Source organism: Alligator sinensis, unplaced genomic scaffold (assembly GCF_000455745.1).
Source record: "Alligator sinensis unplaced genomic scaffold, ASM45574v1 scaffold482_2, whole genome shotgun sequence".
Classification (NCBI taxonomy): Eukaryota; Metazoa; Chordata; order Crocodylia; family Alligatoridae; genus Alligator; species Alligator sinensis.
Window position 1 is genome coordinate 70321 of NW_005842678.1, and position 16168 is coordinate 86488.

General features: G+C 41.0%; 1 protein-coding gene across 12 annotated transcripts in view; it reads left to right on the plus strand.

The window, feature by feature from the left end:
- The window catches only part of DST (dystonin), a 428507-nt gene that overhangs the window by 433 nt on the left and 411906 nt on the right, over nt 1–16168 (plus strand). The gene's annotated exons all lie outside the window — the stretch shown is intronic.

Consider the following 16168-nt stretch of genomic DNA (forward strand, 5'->3'; position numbering starts at 1 on the left):
CCCCCCCCCTGCTCTTTTAAGACCCCACGTGTGCATAGGGCCCTTGACTCCAGTGTATTTTTGTCTTTCTATGATGTAAGCATGACTTTGCTTCATGGACCATTGTGAGGCTTTCTTCATTCTGGACCTGAAGAAAGCCTTGTATGTAAAACAAGCTGGGTCTCATCCTACTAGACATGTAAATGGCTTTTCCCTCCCCTATTCCTGGAAGCACGGAGGCGGCATGTTAGGGCACATGATTGATTACTTTGTTTTTTTTCAGGGTATTTGTTGCAAGTCTCCCATCTTTCAAGCTAGAGCATATTACTCAGTCTCATTTTAATTGACACAAAAAAGAGAGCTACTCAAGCCTAAAATAGTCTTTTATTTGCATATTTCATGTTTGTTCATTGGATCCTTGCAGTGTCTGGCAGCAGGGTGGCATAGAGCCCTTTCAGCTTCATGCCTGAAATCCTTGTTTTTTGTGGTTTTAAGCTCTCCCTAGTGATACATTTCCAGAAAGTTGAAAGGGCTTAAACTAAGCAACTCGGACTGACTTCAGTGGGAGTGGCATCGTTAAAACCTATCTAGCTCGATGTAGAAGTTATTTTATTTTGTTGTGGGTGTTTGCAGCAATTTTTTTTTTTTTTTTTTTAAAGAAAGGTATATTTAAATAAAATGTTATTAATCCTGAGGATACTTTATACCTATTTTGTTTGCAATTCATGTATCATTCACAACATTGACTGAGTCCTTTGTGTCTATAGCCCATTGTGTCAGTGCAGCTTATGAAATATAAGTACCATATCTGTACTCAAATGCATTAGTATAGCTTAAATGAGAAACAGTTATGGTTCTTATTAAAGCCCCTTACAAGAGCATGTTGGGTCCAGCATGTTAGGACCATGTAAGGTCCATTCATTTTAACATTTTTCAAATGTTTATAAGTGCCTTGTTCACATTTTGGGCTAGCTGTTGCAACATTTTAAAGTAAGAGGACTGTGCTCGTGTTTTTAAAATGAATAGCACTGAGAGCTATACAATTTATTTCTTTTTCACTGCTGTAATTTAAAATGTAGCTGCACAGATTTGAATTCAATTTGACTGAAGCATTACTTGGCTCTCAGACTCAGAAGTCTATCAGGTTTCACTCTAGAATTAGTTGTATACCATTATTTTACGAACCCAAGAAAATGTATAATATATGCACGGTAACTGGGGGCATCTGACTCTCCTCATATCAGGGGTCTAAATTAGGGTTGCTTCCTTAACTGGTTGGACTAATGTCTACTACTGCTGTTGGCTCCTGAGGGTAGTCCAGTAAAAGTCTTATTTTTAATATATTTGGTGAATATTGAAGTTTTTGGCTTTGCCTGTGGGATCAGGGTAGAAAACATTTGAATTTTCAAAGAGAGAAAAATCTGTAAAATGTTTCTAAAAATGCCAGTTTGGTTAGTTTTTCAGTTTTGGGAAACATTTTTAGCTCATCAGTATAATGCACTTGCCTGCTTGAGGTGTACTGCATTCAGTCATTGGGGATAAAAGAGAAATGTTTTGGCTTGTGTTAACTGTGAACCACTGGAAACCTGGAAAATGCATTATTTTCTGATGTGTTTTCAAGCTGGTTATGATTTCCCATCAGAGTCCCAGTAGCATGACTTCACTACAGTGCTTGTTATCCTGATGACTTGCTATGGGAGCTGATCTAATCAGAAAAGAATTGCTACAATATATCCTTTAAAGAGGGAGTGCCCTTTTACTAAATTTTGAAAACAACTGCATTTGCTGGTTTTCTTAATCTAATACAAGATATATTATCTTTTGTGCTTTTTAAGGTGAAGGGTCTTAATCACTTATTTTAATTCAGAGGCTTATCCTTGCTTCTGGAATGCCTTTGCAATCATTTGGGGCATTATCAGGGTGCCTAATTATCTGCCCCCAGCTGTTGAATACTGTAACTAGCAGAGTCAGCTGTAGAAAATTCATTGCCTGTCTTGGAAGGCTTAGAACCACATGATGCCACATCATTAAGAAATGCTGGCCATTTGATTTAGAAAAAAAAGAGGAATTAAAAATAAGCACTGTTAGAATGTAGTAACATGAAGTTTTAGCCTTCATTTTTTTTTCTTGAGTCATAGGAGGACATGGACCTGCAAGCCCTGACAAAAACAAGGACTCAGTTGCTTTAACAAATGAAACCCAGATGCTTTGTAGGTCTACGATTGCTGTCTGCTGACCATGTCTTTAGCTGTGACAGTAAATAATTGGGCAACTGTTCGCTAAATTTGAGATGGCACAGAGGAGCTGTTTACTATGGGGAAAAAATAGTGTTGTGTTCTGATTCACAGTCAGTTCAGTTGCTGACCATTTTTACTTGATCCTTAAAAACTGATGCACAAAGAGAATTTTTAAATCATCTGGATGAAAAAATCACATTACCACAGCTGATGCAGCAATCATTGAATAAAGCTACTTATTCACAGGAAGAAAACAGCTTCTTTGTTAGTAGTTAATCTAGAAATGGTCAAAGGCAATTCCTTTGATAGTGGCAAGAAAACCTATTTGATGTGAAATCTACAATGTATTTGTACCATTTTCCATCTTCCATTTTGCAAATAATGGTTAGCAGAATTGTTAATAGTTATCGGCTTTAGCCTATACACTATTGGTGATTTCAGTGGGAGTTCCACATGGAGTGAACTTGGGTGGGGGAGGAGAGCTGAAGATAATTTAAAATTTTAGCTTTTGTTGTTTTGTTTTTTTTTTTTTTTAACAGAAAAAACATCATTTTTTCTTATACAACTCACCTGGATTTACCAGATACTATATTTTCCTATTAATAGGATGGATTGTTGCATGCCAAAAAAGTAATTTGAATGCCGTCTATGTTGTTAGGTGCATTGATTTCAACAGGGTTGTAGGTACTACAAAATTGGAGTAATGAAACCAGGAATCAGGCCCTACATTTGTAATCTGTCCAGTGTTATTTGTTGCCTAGCTAGAATATTTTCAGTTGTTAATTCTAAATGCTGCTTTCATAAGAAACTAGGGCTTTTTTGTGTAGCTTTTATAATTGTATAAGGAAAGTTTCTTCTTTTAGCATCACTATTGAGATGGTAGCATCAAAACAGTTACTCTTTCTGTCTGCTCTGAAACAAAGGGAGGATTCTTAAATATTTTAAAATGCATTTGAATTTCACTAGAACATTCTCACAAAGCTGCATGTTATTTAAGTACACAAAATACACACAGTTTTCTGGGCCATGCAGACTCCAGGGCTACTTGCAGACATGGACGCCCCCTCCCCCCACAAAACGGCACTTTAGTTTAAACTTGGTGCGCTCCCACACTGAGTCCAGCGTGTGCCCAAAATAAGCAGCGTGTTAGTTGCACCTGGCTGTCCCTGTGTCCATAGAGAGTAGGTACTTTACTGGGACTTTTTGGCGGTTTTATCTAATAGCTGATTCAATCAGCTTTAGGTTAAACCCCCCAAAACCCTGCTGAAGTGCCCAAACTATATAGATGCTGCAGAGCTGGGTTGAACTAACATGCTGCTGCTTTTGGTAAAGTGTGTTTCTCCCCCCCCCATGACTGTCAGTGCCTTAGAATGCTATGGGTTTGGGTGTATAAGTTGTATATTTGACAGAAAATTAATGCAGTCATGGCTTCCCATGCAGAAACTTGCAAGCTTGGGGCCTGACACCTTCTGAAAGTGGAAGTATCAGGTCAGTAAGTTCTTATGAATTGATTACTTGAATGACTGCTTCTTTTAAATCCTTTATGAATGGTTGTATGGCAAATGGGCATTATTTCCATTTTAAACTTTAGGGTCTGTATAGGGGTGAAGACTCGGGATGGGGCAGAGAATAGCAGATTTTATTAAATAATATTTTTTTTAGCTTTGCCTTTCTTTTTCCTTTTATCAAGTGTTCTGGCCATTTTCATATGTTTTGTGGGAACAGGTCTATGCTTATGCTCACAGAAACTTAGAAGTTAGAAATGGAAAAGACTTATCAAGCTATCTGGCAGATTTTTGTTGCCTGGCTCAGGATTGTATTTAATTTAATTTGTATTTACTAATGTCGTATTCACTGTAACTTTAATTGATGATGATGGGTCAGAAGAAGTTGTTTATGGGATCCACTGGACATGATATCATGATTAATATTAAGGAAAATAGTTGCCAGTGGCTGGCACAGTCAGTGCCTGCTGGCTGACTTCTGGAAATAACATCTCAGCCAGGGAAGAGACTACAAGAGCAACTTTCAAATGTTTAGTCAGAAGGTATCTAGTTTAATGTACGATTTCTGGGTAACTAGACATTCCTCAAAGTCCAGGGATACCGTTCTCTACAGATAGCCTTTTACTGGGAATAAAAGGAACAGTCACGCTTTTGAATCTGTGAATCCATATCTCCATCCGCTGCCTGCTGCTTGAAGGCACATGTACAATGAAAGACCTTGCCAAGTGCAACAAATTGTTCAACATCTTCATCAGTGGCTTGGATGAGGGGGTAAATAGCACCCTGTTCAAATTCGCAGACGACACTAAGATGTGGGGGGATGTGGGCAAGCTAGAAGGGAGGAATAGGTTGGAATCGGACCTAGACAGGTTACAGGGGTGGGCAGGTGAGAACAGGATGGGTTTCAACACTGACAAGTGTAAGGTACTGCAACTGGGGAAGAAGAACCAGCAGCATACCTACAGGCTGGGGAACTCCTGTGTTGTCAGTGCACAGGCAGAAAAGGATCTTGGAGTCATTATTGATGCCAAAATGAACATGGGCCGGCAGCATGGAGACGGGGTCAGGAAGGCCAACAACACCTTGTCATGCATCCACGGATACATCTTGAGCAGGTCCAAGGAGGTGATCCTCCCCCTCTGTGCGACACTGGTCAGGCCGCAGTGGGAGTACTGCATCCAGTTCTGGGCGCCGCACTTCAGGAGGGAAGTGGACAGCATTGAGAGGGTCCAGAGGAGGGCCACTCACATGATCAGGGGTCAGCAGGGCAGGCCCTACGAGGAGAGGCTAAGGGACCTGAACCTGTTCAGCCTCCACAGGAGACGGCTGAGTGGGGATCTAGTGGCCTGTTACAAACTAGTCAGAGGGGACCAGCAGGCATTGAGGGAGTCCCTGTTCCCCCCGAGCACTCCCAGGAGTGACAAGAAATAACGGTCACAAGCTGGCAGAGGGGAGATTCAGCCTAGACATCAGGAGGCACCACTTTACTGTCAGGGCGGCTAGGATCTGGAACCAATGTCCAAGAGAAGTGGTGCTGGCTCCTACCCTGGGGGTCTTTAAGAGGAGGTTAGATGAACACTTGGCTGGGGTCGTTTGACCCCAGTACTTTTTCCTGCCATGGCAGGTGGTCGGACTTGATGATCTGCTCAGGTCCCTTCTGACCCTACCAACTATGAAACTATGAAATGAGCACAAGCGTGTGTAACAAAATGGTCAAATGTGGTGTAGCGACATGAGAAGAATCCACTTCCATCATGAGCTAGGAGGAAAACAGGATTACCTACATGCTCCTAACACTTGCATCTCTTCATTAAGACAATGATTATCAACTCCCATTCTTTAGAACTTCAACCAATCACCTGCAAGGAGCAGGAAGAATATTTTTTTTTCCTTGCTGCGTAATTGGTCAGATGTGGATGGGGTTATTTGTTTGTATTGTTTTTCTCTGAAACATCAGAAAGTGGCCACATGTAGATTCCTGACACCTGATTCAATGTTCTGTGGTTATGCAGAGACTCCTATAGCTGGTTTGTCTTGCTCATTAAGTAGGCGCAAACTTAACTCTGCTGTGGAGTTGAGAAGGAATTCCTCTCCAGGTCAGACTGGCGAGAACCTTGATGATTTGTTTTGTTCTTCTGCTCTTAAGGGCATATATCACTTGGGTGTATACCAGAGGTGGCCAAACTGTGGCTCAGGAGCCACTTATGGCTTGCTGGCATGGTATGTGCAGCTCACTGAAAACTGTCTGAAGCCAGCTTGGGTGTCAGGCTGCCAGCGCGGGGGCTGCAGCCACACTACTTACCTTGGGTCGCACAGCCCCACCTCTCTTCCCTAGCCCCCTGCCCTGCTCTCTGGCTCTTGAACTTCTGCAGAGGATTGGATGTGGCTCCCAGGGTGAGTAACTCTGGCCACCCCTGGTATATACTGTCTAATTACTTCTCTGAAGGCAGAGGCTTCAGGCATTGGTGGCACTTCAGGAAGTCTTATTCTCTATAATGGTACATGAGAGCTTAGCCTTCTCTGTCTAAATATAGTGTGCCCAAGAATGCATGAAATTTCATGCTCCACGTTTGAGGCAGTCATACAATTATCTTATAGTCTTTTTGGTCTGTGTCACGATAGTTATGCTTTTTTAAGCATAACTTTTTAACAGTTACCATTGTTGCATGTTACTTTGAGACTGATACTTGCGGATGAACTTTCACAAGCTGAGAAATTTGTATATGTATTTCATCGGGATCATTTCATCCACAACATTCAAATCCTTCTCCTCTAATTCACATACATAGTTCCACTGAATTAAATGCAGTATCTTTAGTTAGTTAGAACCAAATAGAGGTTGGAGTTGGTAAAATATTTCGCTGTCTCCCCAGGGGTATCAGCCTCATAGTGGATTCACATTGGTTACCTGTGAGGTAAACTTCAATCTATATTCAGTGCCTGGTCTTCCAGGCTGCTAAGATGAAGATATAATGACTTGATTTTTACCTTGAACATTTCATCATTACATTGGAGATAAAACTGTCACACGCTAACTGAACTTGTCTCATGGTTCACCATGAGCTGCCAGGACACACCATTGACCTTGATTCTGGGATCAAATGAGGAGAACCTGGATGCAGGCTAATTCAGTGGGATGCCATGTTGGCAGGACCTCAAGATTTGGTCTACAGATTGTTTCTGAAGTCAGTCTGGGTAAAATGGTATAAATGCTAACAATCTGCCCTTGTGACTTTAAAAGTGTTGTTATACCTGTTTGAAATTTTGGTAAATGATAATCATCAAATAGGTGAATATTTTGGCAACCAGTGATTCTGAGTGAGACTAGCAGAATTTCTTCCCTTTTCAAATATTTTTGGTATGTGAATTATGCTGGGGATCCTATAAGGATCTGCCTTATGGGTTTTCTGGTATTTCCTGATTTTTATCCAAGTTGGGAATAACATTAAAAAACAACATTATAGCATTTCATTATGTCTTCCAATTACAGCTAAAATCAGAAGTTGTAGTGGCATGCGGTAAAGGGAAAATAAATTAACATACAATCATTATTTATCTTCAAATGTTTGGTTTGGGCTAAGATCAAAATTTGGTTGACAGTTTGAGGTGGTTGTTGTTATTATTTACTGTGAATTAGTTTACCAATTCCACAGTACTAATATTTATTTGTTTTGTAATCCAAATTATTTTATTTCCATCTACACTGATTAAAGCACATGCTTAAGTATTTACCCAAGCTTCATTCCTTTTAATGGGATTTAAGAGCATATGTTCAAGATTGCACACAGTTCTTTGCTGAACAGAAATGGGATCATGCTTAAAATTATGTTTAAGTGCTTTGCTGAATTGAGACCTAAATAAAGTTTTGTAAATGTCAGATATGAATGAAGCCTTATTGTTGCATGCCTGAAATGTTTCTTGAAAAGCATCATTAGAGGCTCCTCAGTTAACAAAGCCTTGATTTTTCTGTAGTGGGCGAAAATATTCATGTACTGCATGCTTGTAGTCAACCAGTCTTTGAAACAGGTGAAACAATGCTCACAAAGACTCTACAGTCAAATTTTGAAGGCCTTATTAATAGCCAGATCCTGCAAGTTGATCTGTGTAGGCGGACTTCTGTGCCTGTTCAGAGACCTGCTGAGTTCAGAAATCCACCCTTGCAGATCAGTTTGCAAGGTCTTAAGTTATTACTCAGTCCTCATTCAGGCAAACTGATTCAAGTTGCTTGTTCTCAGGACATTGGGATCTCACTAAATCAAATGTTTCTAACTAGTGTTACTGTTAAAGTTTAGAGTTTGTGTGGAAGTCAGTTTTCCAATAAGCAGCACATCTGTTTTTATGATGTTAGTGATATTAAGTACTAATACAGTTTTCTTGTAATTGTAAATAAGTACTTTTAAAGGAAAACAAATATTAATTTATATATTAATGGTTAAATGCTTCTGACTGTTGAGTAGTGAAACTGTAAAATGAGCAGGATTAGGCATTTGATAGGTTTTCAGTACCAGAGACTGAAATCTGCTCTTGATTGCGCTCATATGAGCCTATTAAAGTTGATATGCTGTTTCTGACACATTTAACAAGTTCAGTTGATAATTTATGTCAGGACTGTTAAACTTGTAAGTGGCCTGGCTGCATGCTGTGTGGGCTGCACTAGTGTGAGCCACGAGCCTTGAACCACATGTTCCTTCTCCCCAACCCTTTTCTCCCATCATGGGGCAGACCCCCACTGGATTGTGTACATCATGGGCGCTCTCCGTTCCCTCCCCCCACATCGCCCCACCATTGCATTGTGCATAGGTGTTGAAGGAGGGATGGGGAGCCCAGAAGCCCTGACTGCAGTAGGAGTCAGTGTGTTAGGAGGAGCGGTGGCTACGTAGGAGCCTCACATTAATCCCTCATGGGGTTGCCAGTTGGACAACCTTAATTTATATGTAAAACTATATGTACTCTGTCTGCTATTGCACTATAAACATTTGAGTAAGCAGTCAGCTACCCTGGGGTTTAATATTCTAGTTGTGTTGGAAAAACCCTATTATTTGGCTTGAGATTCAGGTAGTCAGTTGTCTGCCAGCTATGACACTTTATACCACTTGTCTAAAATTAGTAGAGCTCCTGTATTTTAGGAGTAGGCAGAAGTGTGTATGTTGCAGTTGAAAAAAGGGTAGCAGCCTGAAAACATGTCTGAACTGTCCCTTCAAGAAATTGCATAGTAACATACAGTAGAACAGAAAAGGCAGTGCAATGAAAATGTTCCTAATTGCAGACGTTTGCTCTGCCTGATCCAGTTACAGTCTGAATGTGCATCGTGCTCATCTCTTTAACAAGCGTCTCTGATATTTTGGATGGGCATTTTAAAATAACGATTCATCCCATAAAATTCTACCTGATGAACTGTAGTGAGTCAAATGGGACTCCTGGTCTTACAGTTCCTGTACAGGGAAAACTCCTGTTGATTTCAGTAGGAGTTAAGGTTGCATGACTGACTTATAAATCAGTACTCAATGTACTAAATGTTCTAGTGTTTATATAAGATTTTTAATTTCAAGATGGGCAATGTTCTTATGTGCTGGGCATGAGGGAGTGTCTAAAGCAGCAATTCCCAAATTAGGGGTTATGATTTTGGATCAGGGCAATTATGAAAGGGATTGTAAGCCCTGTGGGGGCCTCTAATTTTCCTGAGTATGCAGTTACCCCATGGGCCTGTAATTAACAGATGGAGACTTAACCTCCCTCACTTGTTCTGTTTTAACTTTCCCTGTGCCTACAATTATCCTGAGGAAAGTGAAAGCCAACCTGGGACAACTTGAGTCCTCTTTCACTCGGGGACAAGTGGCTCAGGATGGCTTTTATCATGGGGTAATTATAAGTAGAGAGACGGTCACTAAGGAGTAGCCAAAGTACAGGAATTCCCCATCTCCTGTTATTTGTGGACCTGGGAACAGCTACTACTGTATGGGGGCACGTAAAGTTATCCTTTGTAAGGTCACAACCAGAAAAAGTTTGGGAACTGCTGGCCAAAAGCCTTTATCTTAAAAGCCACTGTGAAATAGTCAGGAAAAATAGCTGATGATTATAAATAACACAAGTCTAGCAATAGGGGCAGGTATTTTAGAAAATGCAAACAGTGTGTAGGAGTCTAGGTCCCCTTGATTTTTTTTCAGTAGGAGTTAAGTATCTCACTGCCATTTATGCCTTTGAAAAATCTCTTCAGGTGGTTTGTCAAAGTTCTGGTTAGAAACAGATGCTTAAAACCATCTTATGATGCCACATTTTGTTAATTGGAGGGTTTTTTTTTCCATGTGCAACTTTGTTTGGAGTACATCAAGAGCTTTCCCAGAAGAGATAGAGGCATATCAGGGATACCAGAATTTGCCTTAAAATTCCAAAGAAAACAACTTGAATTACCAACAAAATAGTTAACTGTGAAGAAACTTTTACCTAGATGCAGTTTCCCTGATTTTAGGCTGTTATGATGGTTTTGAATGGAATTTGGCTTTGTGTTGAAAGGAGGAACTGACATGGCTAATCTTACTGGAAGGGAGTAAAAACTGAATAGGTTTCTTGATTAAATTATATTATGTTCTTAATTATATTTTCTCACTGTTCTGTTTCTAGTTATTCAAATTTGGGAGTAAATAAAACCCCTATGCTTGAGGTCTTCCAAATTGATTAGCTGCACAATTCCCATGACTTTCAGTGTCGCGCCAAATCTAGATATTGTTGTATATTTTGCTGTATATCAATTTTCAATATATTTTTAACCTCTAATTTTTTGTTGCTAAGAAATCCAGTTTAGGGTTTTTTTCTTCGCGTTCATTTAAATCTTTATGTATTTTTTGCTTTTACCATATGCATGCATTTCATAGCCTATAAAGTCTGTAAAGTTATAAACTACTGACGTTGCAAAGTAGTCCAGCTGCCTGACATAACATTGTAAAGCAGTCCTGTGGTCTGGCATATTGATTTAAAGTGGGTTTACAACCACATGTTCAACAATTTAATTGATGCTTTACACATCAAGAGTTCCTTTCCTTTGTAAAGGTTACATTAGTATGCCAAAAGCAATGCACCGTTTATATGCCTTAACATTTAGATTATCACACTGAAAGGTTTATTCAGCTTTGGTTACCCTGTAATGCCTGTAAGACTTTAAAGAAAGTAATTTTTTATTTGGGAGTAACTGTGTCCACATGATTTGTAATCTGATATCAAATGTGGATTAAATTAAAAAGACATGGGGAAATGTGGGAAATTCTCTATTTTAACAATTTAAAATGTTAGTGTAGTGGACTTAGTATTATAGCATCTCTAATACTGGTGGATCTCTGGCTTCAGTTTATATCTTCACTGAATTATAATGGAAAAGGCCTTCTGGAGACGTAGTTTAAGGGGTACTGGTTGTAGCCATGTTGGGCTAAGGACATGATTTGGTGGAGTAGGATAATCCTCTAGTAATAAAACCAGCAGATAAAGGAGGAGTTGACCTTTACCATGAAAACTACATAAAAAAGCCAACAGACGACTCTGACACCACCTACTACAAAACACTAGAGGAAGATCCTATTTCCTTTTTCACCTTAAAACTCAAAACTACCCTCAAATCATTCCCATCTGAATTAAAAAAAAAATATAGAGCTTGATTCCGTGCCCCCCCCCGCCCCCCCCTTAACTGAGGGACTTTTTACATGCTCCCTAAAATCCACAATCAAGGGAACTCTGACAGACCTATCATATCCAACCATGGAACCCTAAAGGAGGAAATACCAGGTTTCATCAAATCAATCCTAAAACCTTTTGTCACCCAAAGAGCAAGTTTTGTCCCAGATGTAACAGACTTTTTAAGCAAATTTAAAAACATAGACCACCTTTCCAGCAACACCCTCCTAGCCACCATGGATGTTACCAGCTTATATACCAACATCCCACACCAGGATGGCATCCAAGCCTGCTTTACATATCTACAAGAGCAAGATTACAACTTGGAATACAGACCTAAAGGTATTACTCAATTTATACACTTCATCCTCACACACAACAACTTCACTTTCAATAAACAACACTTCCTTCAGACCATGGGTACAGCTATGGGCACCAAAATGACCCCATAGTATGCCAACCTTTTTATGAGCTAGAAGAATTCCTGAAGGGCTGCACCATCAAACCTTTGCTGTACTTAGGATATATTGATGACTTCTTCATCATTTGGACTGAAAACCTGCAGTCTCTGATTTCCATAAGCAATTCAGTAATCATTACCCCTCCGTCAGACTCTCTTTTGAATACTCCAGCACAAACATTTCCTTTTTAGACACTATGATCACTATCCAGAAGAGCAAAATGCAAACCACCATATACAAGAAACCCACGGACCAACATGCATACTTGCACAGAACTAGCAATCACCTTAAACACACCAAAAAAGCTGTACTATATAGCCAAGCACTTCGATACCACCAAATTTGCACTGAGAACACCTGTGATTGTTGCCTCTCAAATCTCAAAAGGGCTTTCACTCAACAGGGACACTCCTTAAGAGAGATCACACTTTTGAAAGAGCTGCCTGGATACCACATGAAGAATTGCTTCAGTACAGAAAAAATCCCCATGAATCTTACACCACTAGTTATGATACATCAGCCCTCCCTGGAACCTATATAGAAAATCTTCAAACATTTGCAACCCATACTAGAAAAAGACCTAATTCTTAAGGAGATCTTCCCAGAATGACCCATCCTGCCCTTTATATGAACACGAAACTTCACCAACCTCATCACCAGAAGCAAACTTCCTATGGCCCAAAATGTACCTAATGGATTCAGACCATGCCATGACAAGGATTGTAAAACCTGCCAACGTATCTCCACCATCTCCAGTAACTACACCCCACAACAGAACCATCAACATTCCTGGTTCTCACACCTGCACCTCCAGAAATGTAATACATGGGCATTTAGTGCACTAAACGCCCTGATGGAAAACTTGTAGGAGAAACCAAACGACAACTGCATATCGGAGAGGTTTTTGGTCTACATTCAATCAAAGACAAAAATACCCAATTACCTGTTGGGGTACATTTCTCATAAGACAACCACTCTCTCTCCCATCTCTCAGTGCTAATCCTCAAAGGGAATTTACAAAACATCTTTTGCAGATGAGCCTACGAACTTCACTTCATCAACCTACTGGATACAAAAAATCATGGACTAAATATAGATATTGGATTTATGGAACATTATAATCTGTCCAACATCTGATACCCCAGATAACCTCTCTACTATTTACCAGTTATATCGTATCACCAGGTCTACATTCTGTCCGTGGCCCCCACCTGTTTCTCACTCACTGACTGCCTCAATTTGCATTTTCACTAACTGGCATTCTTGCATACTGGGCTCTGGCTTCTAGTCTATTCTGTCCCAGTGGTTCTCAACCTTTTTTGTAAAGGGATCTATTTGCTCAGATCAATGACTTGTCCCGACCCCCACACCCCTGGCCCTGTTGGTGCCTGACCCACTGTCCCCTGGTGCCCCTCACTGCCCAGAGTCAGGGCTTCAGCTGTCTCTGTCGTGTTCAGGCCAGAGTGTGAGCAGCATATGGGCTCCATGCTGCCAGGCCAGGGATACAGCTCCCTGCTGTGAAGGACCACTCCCACCTCCTTCTCTCCCCCGCCCTCCCCTCCCCTCTCCTTTTGAAAGGCCAGGCACCTTCTTCCTCCTGCCCCCTACCTCTGCTGTGCTGCAGCCCCATGTTCAGGCACTGTCCCGATACCTAGCAGGCATGCGTGGGTGTATGTGCACATGCACACACCCCCAGCCCTCTGGAGAGTTCCCTGGATATCCATGGCCTGCTCCCCATGCTTACCTGTGTCCAGCAGCTGGGGCTGCTCCCATGACCCAGCCTTGCTCTATACTGGCCCGTGCAGATGCCCGTGCAGATGCTGCCAGCTTGCAAGGGGAATCTGCACTTTCACGGGTTTTTCTAGGGGAGCTGCTTGCAACCCTTTCAAATATTCTTGCGACCCACTTTTGGGTCATGACCCACCGGTTGAGAAACACGGTTCTATCTCATCCAGGAAAAGCACAGAACAACTGCAGACACTTCCTCAGCCTGAAGAAGGGTGTTTGAATCTGAAAGCTTGCAAAGAAGAGTTTTTTCTAGTGATTTTCATTGGTCTAAAAAAAGATATTGGATTTACCCAAAAAACTTTGTCTGCTTTTTGGAGCCATAGGCAGGGATAAATATTTGAAAAATCAGATTTTTTTTTTAAATTTTAATCAGATTTTTAAAAATTTAAATCAGATTTTTTTTTTGTTAAGAAGCTTCTTTTTAAAAATAAACCTATATAAAGATAGTTTTAGTTTAATACATGTTAAAGATCAAAGGTATAATCGTGGAATAGGGATTATAACTTCTATTTATCTACTATTTGAGACAATATGTTCATGTAACCTTGTTAAAAAAGTTTTATGAAATGGGTCACAACATGCCACGGACTATAGTAGGGGCCCAATCTTACGGGGTTCCCAGAGGCTGCTCTGTAGATCAGGAAAGATTAAAGAAAATCACTGTACCCAGTGGGAATCAGTGCTCAGTCTAGAAGACTGGATTTGTGTCTCCAGAGATTTATCCTTATTTAACAGCAGTATATAGAGATGAGAGAGTACATACCTGATTTACCTGCCCATCAGCCATCTTGTCTCTCTGCAAGTTTGTGTACACAGAGTCAAGTCCTTACCTTTCTCTAGAAGTGCAAAGTTTCAAGAAGTTAAATGAATAAAAGATATCAAACAACAAGAATGTACTTTTTGTAGAAATCAATGATTGAATCAAGGCTTCCTGACCAATGACTTAAATTAAGATTTAAATTGATTTGATTTAAATCAAATCCATCCTCAAAATAGGCATCTAACTTTAAAATGCCACTGGATCTTTGTATCTTTTGTAAAGAGTGGAGTTTTAACTTATGTCTGTTCCAGATGACATATGCTTCTTTCTGACTGTGCGCCACCTTCAGTCAGTCTTTAGTTCCATTCTTAAAACATAATTCTTTCCTGAAACACGCAAACTCCAATCCTGCCTTCTTAGGAACTGTTATCGCATGCATTGAAATCTAACAAGTAGCGAGCAAAGTCTCTGAACCATGGTAATCTGTAACATGTCTCCCTATTACAGTTACCTTTGTCTTGTCTTCTAGCTCCCTCAGAGGGTTGAGATCATTGGTTTTATGTTATATTTTAACCTTGAGCTAGATTCTGCTCTCATTCGTTCAGTTGTGCTGGAAAGCATAAACTCAGAGCTAGAATTCCTCCTGGGGACAGTCGGGAGAATTGTTAATTTTCTCCTAGTCATTTCAATCGTGCTTTTTTACCATTGTGTCACACTGGGTGTCTTGAGTTTTTTGCAGACATGAATGGATTTATTTTCACTAGTCCCTTGTGGGAATATGTGTTGTCGTTGTTCTGATTTAACGGCTGGCACTGAGGCTCAGAGATTAATGTCAAAATGATCAAAAAGCTTCACTCAGTTTGGGTGCCCAATGTGAGTCATCTGGGCCCTGATTTTTTTCTGGAATACTTAGCATTTTTATAGGTCATTGTATGTTTAAGGCATAGCCTGAATTGACTGGTTGCAGTTGTGACTGCTTGCTGCTCAACTCCAAAACTGGCCCCAGATGTTTCATATTAGGCAGCCAGAAAATGGGAAATGGCTAATGGATCTGTGTAAAGTGACTTGCCCCACCTTATTTAGGAACTCTGTTGGTGACTTGCCCTACCTTGTAGGAACTTTGTTGCAGTGGCAAGGATATAATCCTGTTTGCCAGTACAGCATTTATCTGCCTTGACCATGACACTCGCTTTTCTCTTATTGTGGTCCTCTTCCGCTTCTACTGTATAATCTTGATTCATTTCCTGAACAGTGTTCATCCAGTACACTGAATGAAACAAGTCCTATGTGATCACAAAATGAAAGAAATAAGGTTGCACAATATAGATACTGTACCCGCCTCCGCTCTACCAAGTGTTCCCGCACCGCCTTTGCCCGGGCCCAAGGTCTCGCGTGCCCTGGCTTCACGGGTGCACCCCGGAGGTTACCCCTGCTGTTATCAGGGGGACCCCTGAACTTGCCTGCCATGACTTTGATTGTACCTTCAGTGGGGAGTCCTCCCTTGGGGTATCCACAGGCGTTGGCGCGTTCCTCGACGGGTACTCTCGGGGCTCCATCCTCCCCTATACCCTGGCCACTCACCACCTTAGGCCTCAGCGTCGTCCGTGATTTGCCACCCTCTCGCCCTAATACGCTGGCCGTCAACAACAGTCTTCGGGCTGGGCATACTGCCTATAGGGACGCCAGCCCGGCCCCTCCGGCCCGGTACCTGCTTTGCTCCGGTGGTCCGCGAGGTCGCCGTATCTACTGCCGACTCCCCTCTGTATGGGGCACCTGGTT